The sequence below is a fragment of the Pan paniscus genome, chromosome 7 (genome assembly GCF_029289425.2).
Source record: "Pan paniscus chromosome 7, NHGRI_mPanPan1-v2.0_pri, whole genome shotgun sequence".
Lineage (NCBI taxonomy): Eukaryota > Metazoa > Chordata > Mammalia > Primates > Hominidae > Pan > Pan paniscus.
The window spans coordinates 156280001-156291189 of record NC_073256.2 but is presented as its reverse complement, the minus strand read 5'-3'; the positions used below and the strand labels follow the sequence as shown (position 1 = coordinate 156291189).

Sequence of the window (11189 nt, the reverse complement as noted above, 5' to 3'; positions counted from 1 at the left end):
ACTGCCTGGACCCTAACGCTGTCCAGCCCCCCACAGCCCTCCCGAGGTCCCTGCCCACCTTTCCCCGCAGCCCCTCGCCACTGTCCGGGGCCTCGTCGGCCTCTCTCGTTTTCTCTGGGGTCCGCCCCTGCACCTCCGGCCCCTCCCCGCTCCCAGCCCCCTGATTTTCCTCCTCCTTCGCGGCTTGGCCCCCGCCCGCTCCCGCCCCGAGCTCCTAGGCCCGCCCCCGCCCCAGCTCCTCCCCAGCCCCGCGCTCTTAGCCGGGGAATCCCAGCGCGGAGGCCAGTTTGCCCCTGGGGAGGCTCCAGACAGCTTTGTTCCTGGGCAGTGGCGGGGCTGGCCGAGGCTGCGGCATTTCTCCCCAAGGAAGTGTCTTCCCCGCTTTCCCTATTCTTCTGTTTCTCACACACTTTCTATCTCATTCTGTAACTTTCAAGCCTTTCCTTCTAACTGTATGTATTTAGTTACTTGTTTTCAAGCTGGTTCCCTCTCTGGCCCCCTGGCCTGGGGAAAGCCTCCACACTTACTGCGAGTCTTGTTTAGAGTCTGAGTTTGTGAGATTATTGGGGGGAGAGTGGGCGAGTGGCTGACAGGTGACCCCCAGGAGGAGGATTCCTGGGGCTGGTGTCTTCTCCCAGCTGCTGCTTCCAGTGGGCCTGGGCCCAGGACTGGACCTCCGCTGGCACCCCTGAGTGCCTCCCTGCCAGGTAAGACCCGGGTTCTCTTCTTTGCTGCAGTGCTGAAGGTCACAGACTTCAGCTGACGCCCATCTTCCCAGATGACAGTGAGGGACGAGAGGCGGGGGGTGGATGCGGGCTGGGGAGATGTTCTCTCCAAACACAGACGCGTTTCCTTCCGAAGCCTGAGCACACTTCGCTCTTTAGGGAGTGACTATAGTTGGAAGCAGATGTGTCTGTGTCTTGACCTAACTTCAGAGTAAAATAGCGGCAAATCCGTGAGAACACACCTGTTTGATTCTAGCTGAGCAGCCAGGAGCTCAGCGATGGCCGCCGAGAGTCAAATGCGAGAGCTTGTTTTCAGATTGCTATAATACTTTAAAGTAGTTGAGATGTACCAGCTCTTTAAACTTTCAAGTAAGAAGTTTGCAGTAAAAGGAGAAAAAGATGCGGGGGAAATGGAGCAGGGGGTGGGGAAAGAATAGTCTTCGTTTGGTTTTACATTTACTGTCAAGGAACTTAGCTTTCTTGATCTAAATTTAGATCTCATTTCTATTTGAGCATTTTGTCCCCCCTCTCCCAGCCTTCTGTAGGTCAGAGAGGTGTTTTTGTCCTTCCCCCAATCCCTGCGTATCATGTTCTGTAGCAGACCAGAGTTTCACGTGCCACTTTATTGAGCACAATTTGAATTCGTTGTGTTATTGGAAAATGAGTCCTCACTTCTCCCCACTCAAGGCAAGACTCAGGGATGACAGGTGGACATGCTTATTAAGCATCTGCAGAAGGAGGCACTGCCTGCCGGCCTGTCCCAGAGCTGTGTGCTGGGTCCCCCTCCTCAGAACTTCATTCCATGACTTGTCATCTTCCAGAGCCCCATCCTGACTTTTTTTTTTTGAGGCCGAGTTTCACTCTTGTTTCCCAGGCTGGAGTGCAATGGTGCGAGGTGCAGTCTCGGCTCACTGTGACCTCTGCCTCCCGGGTTCAAGCGATTCTCCTCCTGACTCAGCCTCCTGAGTAGCTAGGATTACAGGCATGAGCTACCATGCCCGGCTAATTTGATATTTTTAGTAGAGATGGGGTTTCTCCATGTTGGTCAGACTGGTCTCCAACTCCCGACCTCAGGTGATCTGCCCACCTTGGCCTCCCAGAGTGCTGGGGTTACAGGCATGAGCCACCACGCCTGGGCCCATGCCGACACTTCTATGTCTACGTGGGTCTTTCTCACTCCTAATCTGTCTCTCATTGATGATTTCTACCAGGCAAATCATGGAACGCTGAAGGCCACATCTTCAGGCTCCCGGTTAAGTTCAAAGGTTCCAGGAAAATTTGAAATTGCAGGGCTTCATTTTTGTTAGAGGCCTGCTGCATGGGTTACGCTGCCCAGCTGCATGCAAGTTGCAGTTGAAGGATGTGAGCTTTGCTGCTAGTCTTGTCTTCCAGTGATAACTCCGTTGCTCTCTCTGGCTGCCCTGGGTCAAGCGGCTATCCTCAGTGAGCCTCAATTTTCTCTTTTGCCGATGGAGCTGATGGAAGAGATAGAGATAGATAACACAAGAGGCATCTGGTACGTGGTGAGCATGCAATATATCTTAGTTTGCTTCTGTTTCACACACCTGGGGAGCTTCAGCAGGAAGCACCCCCACCTCATTCTAGATTTCCTTGTCGCTGTGCTACTGAGGCACTGCGCAACTGTGGAAAATGGTCACTTTGATATTGTTGGGCCTGTCTTATTAGACAAGATGTTGCATCCAATGAGGATTTTCTTTCCTGGGGTCCAAGCGTGGCTCCCAGGGATCCATGCATCCTTTAAAACATTTGGAGCAGAAGTTTGTGTCTGGTTTTTCTGTGGTTTGGTCAAACTTTCATCAGATCCACAAAAGGTTTTATACCTACAAAATGATTAAGTAAATGGCCCCTAGACGGATGCAGTCCACAGACAGTTTTAAGGCTTTGTGTGGTTTCAGTTATTGCCAACATAAAATGATCAGGAGATTTCATGTTCCAAATCTTAGTCTCTGGTTTCTCTTTTGGCTGGAATCCCTGCAAGGCTGTCCATGGCTGGGATGAGGATTAGCCATCCACTTTAGACAAGGCATGTGCCCTCTGGTCATCCGCTGTCATCTGTGTGACCTGCAGGGCCTCTGAAGACCTGGGAGCTTGCTTGCTCTGAGTTAGAAGATCAGGGTTATCTCTCTCTGATTTCATTGTAAGAGGGTCACAGATAAGTGGAAGTGCATTTAGAGGAGACAAATCAGGCTTTCCTGGGAATAGAAGTCATAGCTTATGTGGAAGGATACTACCATAGGAAGGTCTTCTAGTGCAGAGAAGACAGTGGCCCCAGCCATTTGGAGGGCTGCCCTGTAGAAGAGGCAGCTGGTCTGCTGTCTTGGTCCCCAGAGGGTCCAGCTAAAAGGATGAGTGGAGGAGCTTCACTGGATGTTGGATTCCAGTTCAGTTGGAAGACCTTTCCAAAGACAAGAGGGATTTATTCATTAGGGAGTGAGTCCCCCACTATAGGAGGCATTCAAACAGATGGGATGGCTGTTGTAAGGCTGATCTAAACCTGGAATGCTTGAGCTAGGTAAGCTTTTAAGGTCCTTCCTAGCTTGAGATACTGCAATTACCAAGCACTTCCCTTCCAGCCTTAATAGTCTGCTGGTCCCCTCCTGCATCCCTCTCTTCCTTCGAAGGTGCTTATGATCTTTTTGATAGAGGTCAACATGGGTGGTGTGGTTACTATGGGCCAGGACCATGGACTATGTGTGTGTCATTCATATCTCAGTTTTAGAAACAAGGAAATGAAAGATCAGAGTTTGAATGATTTACCTGGGGATAGGCAGAGGGAACAAAGAGGAAGCAGGATTCAAAGCTCATTTTTGTTTCAACTAAGGCCTTTTTGCACATGCTGGGAATGATGCAGGCCTTCCAAAGAAAACCAGAAAATGAGAAAGACCCACAGGAATGTTTTAGGGTAGGAAAGTTCCCTGAGGATTTTTTTTTTTTAGCCAATCCCCTATTCAAGAATTCAAGACATATTTATCAGGTTACCAGATAAAGATAACTGCAAAATCGAGGAAGACCAAGCCCTAGTAAGATGGGAAAAGTGCCATTATCCCATTTCACAGACCAGGGAACAGAGAGAGTTCTGGAAAGTGGGAATGACTGCCGGAACTGCATTTTGAGACAGAACTGAGTCTCAAACATAGGTCTCATGAGGCACCAGGACACAGAGGGATTGACCTTTCACTCTTCCCACCTAGGATCCAGCATTTGTGTGTGCCCATGTGGTTCTGTGTGTACATGTGTATGTGTGTGTGCATATATGTGTCTGTGTGGGTGTGTATGTTGAGGGGAAGAATTGGTGTCTGAGACAACCAGCCCAAGGCCAGGTGGCCAGACCGACATCTCTTTGCACTTCGCCTGAGGCCAGCATGAGGTTTGTTGAATCAATGAGTGAGTGAATACATGGCTACGTGAATGAATAATTGAATGAATGAATCATGTGACATGACCATTCCTCAGCTTTCTTATTTAGTAAAGTCAGCTCCTTGCTTTGTGGTGTTACTGGAGTTTCATTTTGTATTGCTTCTTCACATTCCTGCAAGCGGATGGACCATGATAGGTGAACCAGTCCCTGCCTGCTGCTGCAGTGAGCATTTTTGTTTGTGACAAGATTTCCCCCATTTGGCAATGATGTATCTCAGATTATTCTTAAGGAGTGGGATTTCTGGGTCAGAGGGCATTGGTATTTTGATGGTTCTCAGGACTTATTGGTTATTAGGAGCACTCATGAGAGGCTGAAAGCAGGGCTAACATCCTGGCACAAGCAAAGGGAAGTCCTGGCAGATACCCAGAGAGTGTTTGAGGGTGGCCCTGCCAGCCCATTGTGGTTGTGAAGATGCCCTGCTGGAAGCAACTCAGAGGCCTCCTGGGACAAACTCAGCCATGCTACCTCCCTCTTGCTGTCCACTTGCCTTAACTTGTACACTCCCAGTTACTAAAACCTCACTACTAGTTAACCCTGGCTGTGTTCTGATGGGTATCTTAAATTTTTTTTTAAGTTTGGCTTATAGTAAATTTAAAAAAAAAAATCAGAATTGATGCCATCTCTTGGTTGAAACTGTATCCTAAGGAGAAGCTTTTCCTTTGACTGCACACTGGCAGTTCCAGGCCAATTGGAGCTGGCCTCGCCTGCCCCGTGGTTGAGTTGTCAGGGGCACAGTCTGCTCTTGATGCTATAAAGACAAAAAAAGAAAAAAAAAAAAGGCAAGTCAGCCACAAAGATAAATAAGGAAAAATTAAACACAATCTCATTTAAAAAATTGAGTATAAAACTTCACTTATGCAAGATGAATAAGTTCTGGAGGTCTGCTCTGTAACATTGTGCCAATATGTAGCAACATTGTGTTGTAAACTTAACTCTATTAGGAGGGTAGATCTCGTGTTAAGTGTTATTCCTATAATAAAACAAAATAAAACACAAGTACAAATAAAACAGCCACAAGCTTCGTTGTGATTATACATTAAGGGTGATCACATATAGTTTTGCCAAATAATTATGACTATGATAGGCCCTTTGCATCTGCAGGCTGCAGTACATCTATCACAGGCAGCTTGTCCAGTTTCCTCATCTGGTGACTGGATTCTATTACCTTTCTCCCAGGTTCTTGCCCACCTTCTTCTTGCCCATCTCCAGGGGCAGAGGGATTGCTACCTCCTAAGGCAACCTCCAGTGCATTGTTGGATATCTGGTTTAAAATTCTTCCTCTTATTCAAATGAAAGTACTCTCTCTGCCACTGCCATCTGTCTGATCTTATTCTATCTTTTGGGGGTACTTAGAATAAATTAGATCTTTTTTCCAATGATAGATTTTGAGCTCCGTAAAAGCAAAAATAATATGCCCCCTGACCCCATGTGAGATTGAGTGCCAATTGGTGCCAGGCGGTATGTGAGATATTATCACATAGATCCTTTCCTCCTGTGAATTAACTATGCTGTTACCCCCTTTACAGATGGACACATTGAGGCTTAGGAACATTTGGTCCCTTAGATAGTAAATGGCAGAACTGGGATTTAAACCTATGTCTTGATACAAAGCCTATGCTCTTAACAAAAATTACAGACTGCCATAAGTGAATAAGATAAATGTACATAATTCATATGAGAAAGCAGATGTACTATTTGGGCAATCAGTTTTTTCTTTGTTATTCCTTGTTAGAATGTTTTAAATTTAAAAAGTAACAAAAGCATGTTTTTACAAGTGCAACAGTATCTGCAACTCTTCTGAGTTCTTATCCCCCAACTTAACCAATAGTAACATTCTGGCTAATATTCTTTCACAACTGATGTATATCCAAACATCTACATCAATCAAAATCCAGCATTTGAACAGTGTGGGAACAATAGCCAACACATATTTACAAACATGGGCATCTAGCACAGTGTCTGGCTCTTAGGAGATACTGCATAAATGATTGAAAGGCTGAACTGTCATATTTTGTTTTGCCTGGTTTAATGCTTGCTGTGGACCCAGTGGGAAGTGGTGCTGTGGTCCGCATTGTTTGTGGCATGAATGAGCCTTTGTGTGGGGGAGTGGGGAGGGAGGCAGAGCAGAAAGAAATGTCTGCGTGGATGGACAGGTGTTACGATTTGAGTGTGTCTCCCCAAAGTTCATGTGTTGGGAACTTCATCCCCATTGCAGCAGTGTTGGGAGATGTGGCCTAATAAGAGGTGATTGGGTCATGAGGGCACACCCCTCATGGAAGGTCTACTATTGCTGTTGTAGGAACAGGTTAGTTCTTGTGTGAGTGGGTTGATATAAGATGAATTTGGCCTGTGGGTCCTCTCTCTGTTTTACATGCGTGCTTCTGCCTTCTGCTGTGGGGTTACCCTCACTGGATGCCTGTGCCATGCACTGGGATTTCCCAGCCTGTAGAGCTGTGAGGCAAGTGCATCTCTCTTTTAATAAATTGCCCAGTCTGTATTATTAAAAGAGAATCATTTTCAGTGCTTCTGTCTTAAGACAGTGGGCTAAGACAATGGGTAAGTGAGCAGATTAATGAAAGAATGAATGAGAAAGTAAATAGATGATAGGATAAATGTATGAATGAGTGAGTTAGTGGATTAATTTGCATCAACAAATTTGATCAGCCATTCCTGGATGGTTTTTCAGATCAAGGGGAAAGAAGGTTGGATTGCAGTAGTCCTTTGCTTAGACAGAACCTTTCAAGAGGTTTTTCTTGTACCCTTCCTGCTGAATTCTCCTACCAATAAATGCTCACACTATTTAAAAGCCTGAATTTGCTAGACACTGCACAGCACGAGGGTAATGAGCAGAGCTCCCTCCCACAAGCTCCCCTTGTAGGGGACTAATCCTGGAAGCTCCTGTTCAGTTTTGGTCCTGAAGCCCCACAACAGTGGAGCCAAAGCCACAGGCTCCCCTAGGGAATGAGCTGGAGAGCCCCACACTGTGATGGAGAAATATCTTTTGGTCCCTCTGTGTTGAGCACATTTGTGAGTCAATTCCCTGGGAGGAGAACATGCCACAAAGCCTCCATTCCTGGCCCCTCCCTGGTACATACCTCACCTCTGTGTGCTCTTATCCACAGAGTAGCCGGGTCCTGGTAGCATCTAGGCCATTTATTGGAAGAAAAGAAATGTCACTGGTGATTAGTCAAAGAAAGTCTTGCCCAGGTGTGGTGGCTCCTGCTTGTAGTCCCGGCACTTTGGGAGGCCGAGGCGGAAGGATCACTTGAGGTCAGGAGTTCGAGACCAGCCTGGCCAACATGGCAAAACCGTGTCTCTACTAAAAATACAAAAATTAGCTGGGTATGGTGGCGGGTGCCTGTAATCCCAGCTACTTGGGAGGCTAAGGCAAGAGAATTGCTTGAATCCAGGAGGTGGAGGTTACAGTGAGCTGAGATCACACCATTGCACTCCAGCCTGGGTGACAGAGCCAGACTCTGTCTCAAAAAAAAAAAAAGAAAAAGAAAGTCAGTCTTATGTCAATCCACATGTTTTCTATCTTCTCAGAAAATAAAAGTTTCAATTAAAAAATACAAGAAAGAGCTCCCTCTTACTAAGTTAAATTTGCCATTGAACACCGAGTTGAGACACTTCAACTCATTTATTTGTTTCTGTCTGTTACACTGATACATGATACTGATCTGTGCCCATCATTGTTCCAGGCACAGAGGAAGAGAGACTAGACACATTAAGTTTAAGCAGCTCAGTTGAGAAGACAGACCAATATGTAGGTAATTTTTTTTTTTTTTGAGACGGAGTCATGCTCTGTCACCCAGGCTGGAGTGCAGTGGCACCACCTCCGCTCACTGCAAGCTCCGCCTCCCGGGTTCACACCATTCTCCTGCCTCAGCCTCCTGAGTAGCTGGGACTATAGGCACCCGCCACCATGCCCGGCTAATTTTTTGTATTTTTAGTAGAGACGGGGTTTCACCGTGTCAGCCAGGACGGTCTCAATCTCCTGACCTCGTGACCCGCCCGCCTCGGCCTCCCAAAGTGCTGGGATTACAGGCGTGAGCCACCGCCCCTGGCCAGTAGGTAATTTTTAATATTACTTGTAGAGTGCTAAGATCCATGAGTCTGTGGGAGCCCCTAAGGAATATAGTGGAACATTCCCTGCCTGGTATATCAGCGAAGTCTTCACTGAGGAGAAGGCACATAAACCAGGTTTTGAAGGATGAATAGGAGTCTGTCTGGCAAGAAAAATAAATTCTGAGGTAACAACACAGACAATGTCAGGAGTTAGGAAAAGAAAATGCAGGTGTTTGAGGAAAGGAGAGGAGTCTTTGAGGTTGAAGAATAAGGTTCATGAGGTGAAATGTGAGGTGAGGGATCAGGTTGAGAAAGGCCTTGAGGGGCCAAGAGGAGGCTTTAAGCTGGGATAGAACATGAGCGAAACTGTCTTGTCCGATAACGTGGATGTTTAGGGTGAGTGAGGTCCTTTGCAAGTTCACAGAGTACAGTAAAGGGGAATTTATAATCTGGCACAGAGGGAGGGGCCTCACTCTCAGAATGGAAACTCCTCAGAGGTTGTGTGGAGTGTGTCCCCCAGGGGCAGAAATGGGAGCTTGGCTTAGGGACTGCAGGGTCTCTTAAGGTAGGAGCTCTAAACAGCCTGGTTGCCTGAGGTTTCCCGGTATGAAACAGAGCTCTAAACTGGGAAAGGGGACCTAGGGCCCAGTCTGAGCTCAGCCACTGGCCTTTCCTTCAGCTAAGACAGCCAGCATCTCGGAAGTTCCAACACTTTAGAATTCTGAGATGCGCTTACCGTCTTGCAAAGTAGTGAGTTTCTGGTCCCTGGAGATATCCAAGTTTAAATGAGTGTATAAGGGGTATCTAGAGGGGATTCGAGCATGGGCTAATGGAGGGTGTTGGGGTAGATCACTCCCTCTGATAGTTTTCTGAGTGGAATTTATATGGTGGTGCAAAAAGTGTTGTGAGTGTGAAGGAAGCACTGAAAAAGATTCTTTGGTAATGACAGCTTTCTTTTATCAAGAGCTTAGACTTTGTCATGTATCTAATCTAGCTGTCTATCCATCCATCTATCTATTGATATGTATTTTTAATGCTGCTATGACTGGGGACTCAGCAACTGATGAAGTAGATTAGTACTCCCTTTTTACAGATGAGGCAACTGAGGCTTAGAGAGATACTAGCTGAGGCCACATGGCTGGAGAGTGGTGGAGACAGAAGCCAGGCTCAAGTCTGTGGGGCCTCATGGTCCATGGCCCTCCCGCTGTGCTGTCTCACATCTCAAAGGGGAGGCGCTGCATGTGGCTTCTCATTATTCTCTCCCAGAAAAAGGGGAGCCTGCTGGGATGGCACCTCCAAAATCAGTGTGGATGCTGGAGCACTATTTATACATATTGCTTCACCAGACCAGACGCTGCTCAAAATAAATTAAACAGAAATATCTTTCTGTGTCCTCAAGACTCTGTAATCTGAGACAATTTCTTGTGAAATGAACTGAGACAGTGTACTAAGTGGGGGACTGGTGGGGGGAGAGAAAAAAATTGGGAAGAATTCAATACTGAAAACGTGAAAGAAATAAAAATGGGGTTATTACAGCTCTACCACGTTTGAAGAAATGAATAAGACAATAAAGAGTGGTTAAGGTTTGCTTGTACTGATGGGTGAGGCAGGCTGAGGGGAGGCTGAGAAGGGCTGTCCTGTCCTCCTGTGTGCATCCTCCCATCTGTGCTGCCTCTTCAACCCTATAGACCCAGGGAGGCCGCAGGGGTTGGGCCGGCGGGGGGTGGCGGGTGGTAAGGGTGTGTGTGGGGGGTCTCTGGATGGCTTTTGGAAGTTGGCCGTTGGAGAGGGAAGTTGAATGGGGTAATTCTGGAAAAGCATATCTAAACTGAGTTGTCAATCAAAGATGAAAGGAGAGGAAGAGGAAACAAGATATAGAGCCCAGAAAGCAGTTTAAGAAGCAGGGACTCCCCGTGTGAGCTCTGCAATGAGGTGGCGGTGTCTGCTGGGCCCTGCTAAGAGCAACAAGTGCTTCTCTGTGGTTTTGAAGTGGAAGAACTCCAGCTCAAATTAGCTTAAGCTTAAAAAGCGGGGATAGGGAAATATTTGTCTCGTGCAACACAGTAGCTCTGGGTACCTCTGGACTTTGGACAAATCTGGGTGCAGGGGCTCCAGGGATGCATCTTGTCTTGTTCTCGGGATCCAGTGTGCATCAGGATCCCCCACACACTGGCACATGGCCATCAGCCCCCCCAAACTCAGCAGCTCCAGCAGACGTGCACCTCTTTACCCAGAAACCCTAGCAGAGGGCCTGGGGATGCTTGGCTCTTGTCAAATTCCAGCATCCAGGGGGATGTGGGGCCCAAGCCAGCTTATTCTGGTCCCCTGCCACCTCCTAGCTGAAAAAGCAGGGTATTCTTCCATGTACCCCATCAACTGATAGTAGGAGAGAGGTTTTTACTGAAAGCAAAAGACTGGCTCTGCTCTCTGAAGGAGGGAGGCTTGGAAGACAAAAGCAATTGTGGGCCCAGGTAGAAAACAATCACTGGTGTCAGGAGCCAAGCAGGGCGCCAGGTGAAAGCCATCTGGGGGCCTACCTCCAGATGCTGTTTCTGTTCTGCACAACAGGTTGAGGTGCCCGCTTTTCTCTCCAACTCCACTTAAAGCCCATTAGACCTTTATGGGATGCAACATATGATTTAAAATGTATGAGCATGTTTGCTACATGTTACCCCAAGCATAAAACTCAAACCACAACATTGAAGGCCCCCCAGTCTGTCCTGAACTGTCCCTTTCCATGGTTATTTCTGTTTCCTTCAGGAAGCCGCTGGTGATCCTGGGGTTGGGTGGCTCAGAATGTGAATCCAGCCTCTTTCATTTAATAGCCACATGACCTGGAACAATGTCCTGGCTTCAGGGTTTCAGTCTGTGAAAGGGACACTAACTCAGCACATCAGGCTATGGTGGGGATCCCATGTGACTGAGTAGACACATGTCCCTGCTCCATATTTGCTGTG

The 11189-nt window shown here is 47.4% G+C and overlaps 1 protein-coding gene across 1 annotated transcript in view; it reads left to right on the top strand.

The window, feature by feature from the left end:
* The first annotated feature begins 268 nt into the window (after window positions 1–268).
* Window positions 269–11189, top strand: part of COL22A1 (collagen type XXII alpha 1 chain) — a 326388-nt gene continuing 315467 nt past the window's right edge. Inside the window, exon 1 of the mRNA XM_008972890.2 lies at window positions 269–707. The gene's annotated coding sequence lies outside the window, so the exon portion shown is untranslated. The remainder of the gene's footprint in view (window positions 708–11189) is intronic.